Below are 10,261 nucleotides of genomic sequence, written 5' to 3' on the forward strand. Positions count from 1 at the left end.
AAACTGTTTCAAAATCTTCCACTGAATCCGAGTACAGATGCATGTCTCAAACCACCTCAGAGCTTGTTTGGGTAGATGGTGTGCTCACTGATCTTCTATGTGCTATTCCCAAACCTATCACACTCTATTGTGACAATCAAGCAGCTCATTACCTTGCTCACAATCCGGTTTTTCATGAAAGGACTAAGCATCTCAAGGTTGACTGTCATTATGTTCGGGATCATTTGGAAGAAGGATTCATTTCTACAGCTTTCATTAGATCAGCCTCTCAGATTGCTGATATCATGACAAAATCCTTATGCTCCAAACAACATCATTTTCTGTCTGTCAAGTTAGGCCTTGTTCCTTTTTCTCCCAAGTCCAACTTGAAGGGGGGGTAAAGAGAATATGATGTATGGTTTAGTAAATACCCATAGTTAGACCAATGGTCCTTACCTCACAGTATTTATATTCTGTCACATGTGTCTTCATGGGATCATGTGACTGCCTTGTATAGGTGGACACTATTTTGTCTGGTAGTTTTGTAGGGTTGTTTTGTTTTGTCTATAGTGCTTTCTCTTACTAATATATATAGATAGAGATAGAGTAATGTAGGGTAAGAGAGAAAAACACACACTGTAAAAAGGCACAGCCGCAAGAAGTGAATGAGAATGAAAACAATGGCAATCTGCCAATTGAAACAATTCAATCTTATTTATTAAATATCAGTTTAACAAAGATTAAACTTTCTTTACTTAGTTTTCGAATTCTAAAGTGGGGGCTAACTGTATACGCCTAATTTTGTCGTCTAGTTTAGTCATTTTATTCAACTTAGAGACCAACACTTCTCGATAGTTGTTTAGGCACTTCGACATCACCTTGATATCAACATTTACGTAGTAGAGGTTGATTTTGCCTATTATGTCAACTACATTAGTTGAGCTTCTTAATGCCACTTTTAGTATTTTATAACAATGATGTTCATTTTCAACATTATTGTCTTTACGCCAATCAGCAATTGCACTGGCTTGGCGCGGGATGTAGGCCCGAAATTCATTGATGAACAATTTATAACTGCCAAATCGTGATCAGGAACGTACAATCAGTGGAGGCCTTTTTGTCAGGAAATGTTGTTGTTTTATTTATTTAATATCATTTTATATTTTATTATTGTTTCACTTCTTATTCCTAATTTATTTCTCTTCAAAAAATATAATAAAATTTTCAAAAAATTTGTTTTATTTTTTAAGATTTTTTGGAATTTTTTCGAAATTTTTTGTACTGGAGCGGGCCTCAACTGCGCTAGATCAAAAGTAGGCCAAATCGGGTCGGGACGAGCACATGCCTCACCTAGGTCGGGCCAGCGCGGGCCTCACCCACGCAGGGCCAACCCGGCGTATTTAGGACCCACGTTTTTCTCTGATTTGTTTTGTGATTTTTTTCTAGAGTTTTCTAAGGTGCTTTCTCGATTTTTCTTGTAGATTTTCTGTTTCATCTTTTATTTGGCATCTAATTAGTATTTTTACTTAGTTTCTAAGTGTTTCCATCATTTTTTAATCTTCGAACTCTATCTCTGGAGTATTTTTAGGGATTTTGATGATTCATTGTATTAAAGATAATCTTTTCATTTTATCCTTTCAAAAAGATGGTGACAGATTCATCAAATCTTTCAGATTTTTCTGGTTGGTTTGCCTCCTTTTCTTTAGATAACTCTTTCACTGAAAAAAAAAAACAAGATATAGCATAAAAAAAAAAAACGTCGACACTCAGTTTTTTTTTTTTTTTTTTTATCAAAAAAAAAAATCTTTCTTTACATAAAAAAGGTAGTAGTCGTTTTCAATCTAAAACTATTTTGAAGCTTTTTCTTAGCAAAGTTCTAGCGAAGAGGGTCAGTGACACTCAAAGGCATACTCTATCCTGCTTTCCAAGGCGTTGTTGGTAAGTTATGAGAATCCCAAATTTAAATCCATTATTTATTGTTTTAATCACCATATTTTTTTTAAAGAACGTAATATTGAATTTTGTGTGATCACTAAAAGAAGACAAATGTTTGGACAAATCTAAGCATGTTTAGGCACCTTGAATTCAAAACTATGTTTTAATAATATTAAGCCTAAAAAGTAATATATTGTTGCTAAATTAATATTATTATTTCATGGTGTAAAATTGTTAAATTATATTGATTGAACTAACTAGAGGCCGCCTTCTGGGCTGATATGATACACTCTATCATATTAGTACCATCTTCTCCGAATTCACACTATGGTTCGTAAGACCATTAATGGAGTTATTGTGGGAAAAAATCGTGCAATTACGTGGTTTATGAGTTTGTTCCTTAAAACTCATTGGCGACTCCTATTTACTTGTTATTTTGACTTCTTTTGCTTCCAATACCCGAGCCGAAACGACAGGAGTCGGTGAGCACCCCGTGGCGGGTGCCGATCCGGGCCCTTACACCAAAGTAATTAAGTTAATTTCTGGTGGATCCGATATTTCTATACTAACCTATTATATAGTTAAGCGGTTCACGAGAGCCGAACCACACAAACCCAGTATCCCAAAAAGACCTCAAATGTAAAAGGAGAGGAGCTTGCAGAACATGCTCTTCACCTTCGACGGAAGCGAGGTCGAGGAGACCGATCATCACGAATGCTTGGTTATCTCCATTCACATCAGTAACTTCCTCGTGAGGCGAGTATTAGTAGATAATGGCAGCTCCGTAACATCATTTTCAAAGTGGCCTTGGAAACAATGGGTTTGCAAGACGAGGATATCGCACGAACCTCGATGGCGTTTGTACGGTTCAGCGGAGAATCCAAGTTCATTATCGGAGAGGTGACACTAGAAACTTTCGCCGAAGGAGTCAACATTTAGCTAAGTTCAATGTCGCCGATTGCATGTCGGCTTACAACGTCATCCTGGGAACGCCTTGGATCCACAAGATGAAAGTGGTACCGTCCACCTACCATCAATCCATCAAGTTCCCCACCTTGTGTGGAGTACAGGAAATCAAAGGTGACAGGAAGAATGCCCGAACCTGCTAGACCATCATGATGAAACCCAAAAAAGAAGTCGTCTAACAATTACAAAGCGATCCACCAGCATTGCCGTAAGAGCAGCAATTAGATGTAGTAGTGCTGGATCCAGAGAAGCCGGACCAAGTTCTACAGGTTGGTGCGAGCCTGCCCCCTGACTTGAAAACCAATGTTATTCAGTTCCTCAAAGAAAATTCAGACTATTTCACTTGGTCCTACGAAGACATAGTAGGCATCGACCCTAAAGTTATCACTCACAAGCTGAACGTCGATCCTGCAATGAAGCTTGTTAAGCAGAAGCGGTGGAAATTCGCACCTGAAGAAACCAGATAATTGATGAAGAAGTACAAAAGCTACTCGAGGCTGGAAAAATCAAAGAAGTAAAGTACCCAAATTGGCTAGCAAACGTGGTAATGGTAAGGAAGAAGAACGGAAAGTGGAGAGTACGCATTGACTTCACCGACTAGAACAAAGTATGTCCAAAGGATCCATTCCTGCTACTGCATATCGATGCAGTGGTAGACATTACTGCAGGATACGAGCTACTCACGTTCCTGGACGCATATTACGGGTACAACCAAATCTTGATGCATCCCAACGACCAGGAGAAAACAGTTTTCATGACGGATAAAGGGGATTTACTGCTATAAGGTCATGTCGTTTGGCCTCAAGAATGTCGGATCCACTTACCAACAGCTGGTCAGCAAGATGTTCCAGGATTAGCTCGAGGACACCATGGAGGTCATCGATGATATGTTACTGAAATCAAAAAAGTTAAGGATCATATTTCCCACCTGCACCAAACATTCCAGGTATTGCGAAACTATAATGTGAAACTTAACCCTTGGAAGTGTTCTTTTGGAGTTGTTCCAGGTAAATTTCTTGGCTACATAATTACCCAACGTGGTATCAAAGCGTGCCCATATCAAGTTAGAGCAGTAGCTGGCCAGTCGCCCAAGAACGTGAAAAAGGTGCAGAAGCTTACAGGAAGGGTGGTTGCACTTAACCACTTCATCTCCAGGTCATCAGATAAGTGTCATCTATTTTATAACGTACTTAAGAAATATAAAGGCTTTGAGAGGACCGATGAACACGATATGGCTCTTCAAAAGCTGAAGCGGTACCTGGCAGCACCACCTATCTTGTCTAAACCAGGACCATGTGAACTATACATGGTTGTCAGTGATAAGGCTGCAAGCTCTGTAATAGCAAGGGAAGCTTAAATCCAGCAGCTCCCCATATACTATATCAACTCCCTAAAAAAGCTAGTTCTAACCCTGAAAACAGCATCTATGAAGCTAAAATAATATTTTGAAACCCATCTTATAGTTTTTATGACTAACTACCCAATAAAAGTTGTGTTAAAGAAACCCGAACTGTCAGAGGGAATGGCAAAGTGGGTCATAGCCCTCAAAAGCTACGATATAAGGTACCATCCGAGAACTGCATCCAACTCACAAGCCTTATCCAACTTTGTGGCTTATTTTACCCCCGGCCTCGAGCAAAAGGCCCAGCAGGAGGCACAAACTATTCTTTAGGTAACAGTTAACAAAATTTGGAAGTTGTACATGGACGGTTCCTCTAGTTTTTGGGAAGCTAGACTCGGTCTCTTGCTAAAATCGCCACAAGGGGATCATGTAGTACAATCAGTAACATGTAATTTCAAAGCGACTAACAATGAAGCAGAGTACAAAGCTTTGATTACAGTTATGGCTTTGGCCCAAGAGCTAGGTGCCACCAGCTTGGAGGTATATAGTGATAGCTTGCTGGTCTTTAGCCAGATGAAAGCATAATTCGCATCTAAAGATTCAAAGATGACAGCTTACCTGGACTTAGCTAAACGAAAGTCTACCCAGTTCAACCCATTCATGATTCAACAAGTACCCAAGGATCGGAATATGCAAGCCAATGCATTAGCTAACTTGGGATCATGTTCTGAGGAAGTGCAACTTTAATCCAGTTCCCATCATCCACTTGATGGCTCTAGCAATATCCAAACCTGATCCAGGACCGGGATCCTCACCTAGTACCTCACAAGGCTAAACTACAACCATTTCTGAAGTAATCCGATCAGATCCCCTTAGCTGGGCGAAGTCCTTGACATACTACCTTCAACATGAGATCCTACTAGATAAGAAGCGGGAAGCAAGAAGGATAAGATTCAAAGCATCTCGCTCGAAGATAGTGCAAGGTGTGTTATTTAAATTATATGTTAGAGGATTCCTGCAGTGTTGCTTGAAGGAACATGAGTGGCGCAGGTTTAGCAGGACTTCCATGAAGGCGAATGTGGGTCACACATAGCAGGTACATCATTGGCTAATAATTTTTTGTCATACGCCTACTATTGCCCCACTATCAGGCAAGATGCATAGAGGTACATCTCCAAATGCGACAAATGCCAAAGGTATGCAGGTATCACCCACAAACGACTTGGATACTACCTGGTACGACTTGATGACTCCCGAGATGAATAATGTAGAACTCGCCAACGACTTGGATACTGTCGAAGAATTGAGGGATAACGCTCTTATCGGTATGGCCGCTTACCGAAACATCATAGCAAAGAGTTTCAACAAGAATGTGAAAGCTAAGATGTTCCAGGTAGGGGACTGGGTCCTCAGGAAGACGTTCCAGAATACCCAAGAGGGTAATGCAGGTAAGTTGGGGCAAGCTGGGAAGGCCCATTCTAGATCCAACGCGTAGTCGGGAAAAGGGTGTACCAACTTGCCACCCCAAAAGGTAAACTTGTTCCTCAAAGCTAGAACGCCGCCCACCTAAAGTTATATCGGTTCTGAAGAGGTAACGGTTTCTGTATCGTTCCTACTCTACTTTTGGATTTCTTTTATCGATCACATTCCTAACTTAAGCATCGCAGGACCGTTGGTGGAAACACCAACCGTCACACCTAACCATGTTTTGCAGACTTAGTTGCCCTAGCTTAATGGTCCAAGTACTAGCTTAATGGTCCAAGAATCAACTTTATGGTCCATATTAGAGATGGCCAACAGTGCGGGCCAATCCAACCTATCCAGCCCAGCCCACTTCGTGGGCCGTGTGGGTCGGGCCAGCGAAAAGCCCGGTCTAGCCCAACTCGAACCGTGAAATTGGTGGGTGGGTCATGGGCCAGATTTCTTGAGCGCAGCCCACTAAAGCCCACTACTAAAATCGTCCAGCCCGGACCATGAAACCGGTCCAACGCGACCCATGAACCAAACCAGCCAAATCCAAATAAATATTGAACCAAATTGTGTATATTTTAATCAAATTGTATATATTCTAATCAAATTCCATATATTATAATTCAATAACATTTAAAAATAATGAAATTATTCATTAATAATAATATTTGTATATATTTTTCCATTCATTTTAAAGATTTTATATAACAATAATGAATAATTTTAATGATTAAATAATTTTGAAAAAACAATTCTCATGCCGGCCCGTCAGCCCGGTCCAGCCCACCAAACCCACGAACCGTGAAAACCGGTAACAGACCGGTGTGGGCCAAGATTTTTCAGTCCGCGGACCAGCCCGCCCAGCCTATGAATTTCACGGTCCGGTCCTGGACCATGAAATCTCAGCCCAGCCCACTACGGCCCGTCCAGCCCGGACCAGTGGCCATCACTAGTCCATATACTAGCCCTGAGGTCCAGAATGCTTGTTCATCTATTTTTTACAGTCGAAATGCACAGTGGTTAGAACACCAATTAACAAAGAGTTTTTCAAACAGATAGGAACCTAATTATGGCCCAACATGGCGTCAGTTCTAAAAGCATGACAAGGCAAAAGTCTACTTCAGTAAATGCATTAAAACAAAAGTTCGCATGCTAAAATGAAAAGTTCAAAGTGCAGATAAAAATTACAGCACAACGAAAAACCCGATTAGCCCCTTGGCTAACGATAAAACACACAAAACCAAGTTCCACAACAAAATTATTCTAAATCAAGCAGAGACTAAAGCAGACGGTCCAGCTACTGCGCGGCAGCTTCATCTTGATCATTGTGGGCGTGGACCACGTTCTGACCTACGGCTTCAGTAGCTGGAGCATCTTGAGGGTTGGAGGGAAGCAGGTCTTGGATACCGCTAATGCTAGCCAAATAGTAATCAACATCAACAATGTCTTTTTCCTCCTCTTTTGAGATGCTGTCAGTATAAACCAGCAGGTATGCACGGTTGGATCTTGACTAGGCTGAGAGCCACGGTGTTAAGAACTTCCTTCTCCACGTCCGCTACCCGCTTCTTTGGCCGTTCAACCTCTTGGTTAGCTTCAGCGACAGCAACGGCTCGCTCTTTCTTCAACTTACTCTCTTGATCCTCAAGTGGTTTTTGTTGAGCCTCCTTCGCTCCATCAAGTTGGCGGCGTAGCTCCGAGTTCTCCTTTTTCAAATCTTCAGCCCTTTTGGATGCAACCCTCTTCTCACAAGCCATCTTCCCAACGAAGTCCCTAGAAGCAAGAGCATTCTGCAGCCCCTGCAACGGAAACCAAAAGTGTAAGAATGAACACTAAAGCCTGGTAAGAACCAAAAATATATATGTACAGTAGTTGTCCGCACCTGAAGTGTTGGAAGGCGACGCACTGAGATAGCACATCTTTAGGGTCCAAAGTTTGAAGCCGATTACTCACTGTCGGGATAGCAAATTTTCAGCTTCGGGGAACACGCCCGACTCAACACCTTCCGAAACCAGGAAGTTAGGAAAAAATGAGAGAGATAAATCTTCCACGTTTATCACTAAAGGAGGTTATTGCGGTCTTAGGGGCCTCATTTGTTCGTCGGCTTGTTGTGACAAAGTTTCTGAGGATTCAGCTGCGGTGGTTCCGATTCTCTTCCTGGCAGTTGCTCTGCCAATCTGCTCGGCATCGGACATTTGACGGCTGGAAGCTAAGGTTCAGCAAAAAATAAGTTTTCAAAAAGGATTCAAGGTACCTGTTGGAGGTGAAAGGAGATTCGGGTAACTTACCAGAAAGCCATTACAGGCGTTGTAGCTGGAACAACTTTGTCAAAGAACCTCTTCTCAAACGTGAGAGCCAAGAACTTATCAATCAGTTCTTGACTCGGTTGGAACGCTGGTTCGAATTGGCGATCTGCAAGGCAAAGCAGGTAAGAGTTTCATTAATAAAGTTAGCTTTTATGATCACAAAGTAATGAGTAAACTACATGCATTGTTCCAGCCCTCTCTGAGCCACATCATATCGACACCCAAATAGGATTTCTTCAGAAAGAAGTATATGGTCTTCCACCCCCTGTCATTCACACCATCTTCCTCCACCAACTTACGCTGGTTTTGCCTCACCTTTAAGGTGAAACGGCCAATCGTGGATCTCTAAAAAGAGTAACAGGCAATCAACTAATCTAGGGAAAAAGGGGCATCCCAATTTTGGGTGTTCTCCTCGATCACTGAGCATATTCTACAAAAACAATGCAACATTTGGCCAGGGCTAAGGTTGAAAACCTTGAGGGCCGATTGAATCAACTCGCTAAAAGGGAACTTGTAGCCCAAACGAAAAAGGTATTCGAAAAACACAACTCGATATAAAGGAAAAAGTTTAGGACTCTCACTCTTCGAAGGAGCAATCAATTTAACGGAAGGGGAAAACCCAGCCCAAGACCTAATTCTCTCCAATTCATCATCGTCGATAGTGGTCACAACGTCCTCATGCGACCTTCCCATCTCTAAATCTAAATTCACAAGGTTAGAACTTCCTGTGGAATACCTAAGCGTTCTCTTCCTCGCCGATTGCTTAACTCGTGGCACAAAAATTAGGTAATTAAAGAAGGGAAAAGCTAAATGCAGCCCTTAGGGCTGCATATAAGAACCTATAAATGGAAATTATTTTGTAAAACAAGCATTAATGACCTTGATAAATGCATGCTTTTTGTCATAAATAACCAACTTTATACTAGTTTAGGAAAGGTATTTAATGCTTATATGCAGCCCTAAGGGCTGCATTTAGCATTACCCATTAAAGAAAAGTGAAAAAAGCATGCACGAAAACGAAAATTAAAGAGAGAAGTTCAAGTTTACCTGAATAAAGATGAATTCAGAAAACCTAAGAAGACATAAAACTAGATCAGCTTTGGAATCAAGCGCCAAGATCGCCGAGTAAATAGGAATTTTTTTGGAAGAATTAAGAAGTGGAAGAGATAAGAGTACTCCTAGTCGTTGCCCTTTTGTGGGTTATGAGGAGAGAGTGTATAAACATATTATTAGTTTATTAGGAAAGATAAAAAATTTGTTCTAAAAAGTGATGCCCAATTCTTCATGATGGACCAAGAAAAAGAGGAGCAAAGAAGGAATTGGGGGAGAGAGAAAATATAGTGGGGTAGGTGGAAGAGTGATGAAGTAATAAAATAATCAATGACCACAAACTATAAGGCAACCATTGGCTGTGCTCTAACGTCAAGGTCATCAATTGCCTAAAAAGTGGGGTTGGAGTGAAAAGCTCCTCGAAAATAGAAAAAAGTTAGTTGAGGGTTTTAAAAGCCATCATTACGCAAAAGTGGACCAATAAACTATTAGTAGCAACAGGAATAAACCAGGATGAAGTATTTAGGGATGAGAATTGGGCGAGACGGGTGTGGAGGATGGTACCTCCACACCCGCACCCACATAAAATTTCAATCCCCATCCTCGCCCCACCACCCGCATGGGTACCCGCACCCGCTTCATACCCGTGTCGTACATACTTCATCCCCACCGCCACCAGCCATATGGGTATCCGCAACCCGCATCGTACCTGTGTCATACGTATGTTTATATTTTGCAAGATAAAATTATTAATAGTTTAAGCATATAAATAGAATTTTAATCATATACTTCCTCCGTTTCTTTTTAAGTGGAACATAGAGAAAGGGCACACCAACCAAGGAGGCTAGAGAGAGAAAGTAATTAAAGGTTTGAGTGTGGACCCATACAACCAACAATTACACGCTAATGACAAAGAAAAAGAGAGGGAACAACAAAACTGCCACATTTATTTCAAACTTTTGGCTCCAAATTTTTTTTTTGGAGATTCACTTACAGATTCTGGGGACCGCTCCAAAAAATTCAAACTTTGGCTCCATATTTTTTTAGAAGCCTCTATTTATACAGGGTACTAACTTTACCATATGCTCTATTTTTTCCCCTTCACTATTTTAGAGGGAACAAAATATTTTTCTCTATACAAATTCTCTAAACAATTACAATTATCACTTGCACACACAGCACTCCAAATTCAACCACTTGCACACACAGCACTCCA

The 10,261-nt window shown here is 41.0% G+C and overlaps 1 long non-coding RNA gene across 3 annotated transcripts; it reads right to left on the bottom strand.

Moving 5' to 3' along the window:
* Nucleotides 1-6,797: 6,797 nt before the first annotated feature.
* Nucleotides 6,798-9,297, bottom strand: LOC104883910 (uncharacterized). 3 transcript variants are annotated; one of them, XR_788634.3, is made up of 4 exons: nucleotides 9,043-9,297; nucleotides 7,978-8,101; nucleotides 7,572-7,898; nucleotides 6,798-7,488 (listed from the first exon to the last, which is right to left on the bottom strand). It is a non-coding gene; the product is annotated as an uncharacterized LOC104883910 (long non-coding RNA). The 3 variants fall into 3 exon arrangements; XR_007268860.1 differs by lacking the exon at nucleotides 9,043-9,297 and adding an exon at nucleotides 8,577-8,787; XR_007268859.1 differs by lacking the exon at nucleotides 9,043-9,297 and adding an exon at nucleotides 8,175-8,787.
* Nucleotides 9,298-10,261: the final 964 nt, after the last annotated feature.

The sequence above is a fragment of the Beta vulgaris genome, chromosome 8, assembly GCF_026745355.1.
Source record: "Beta vulgaris subsp. vulgaris cultivar EL10 chromosome 8, EL10.2, whole genome shotgun sequence".
Taxonomy (NCBI): domain Eukaryota; kingdom Viridiplantae; phylum Streptophyta; class Magnoliopsida; order Caryophyllales; family Amaranthaceae; genus Beta; species Beta vulgaris.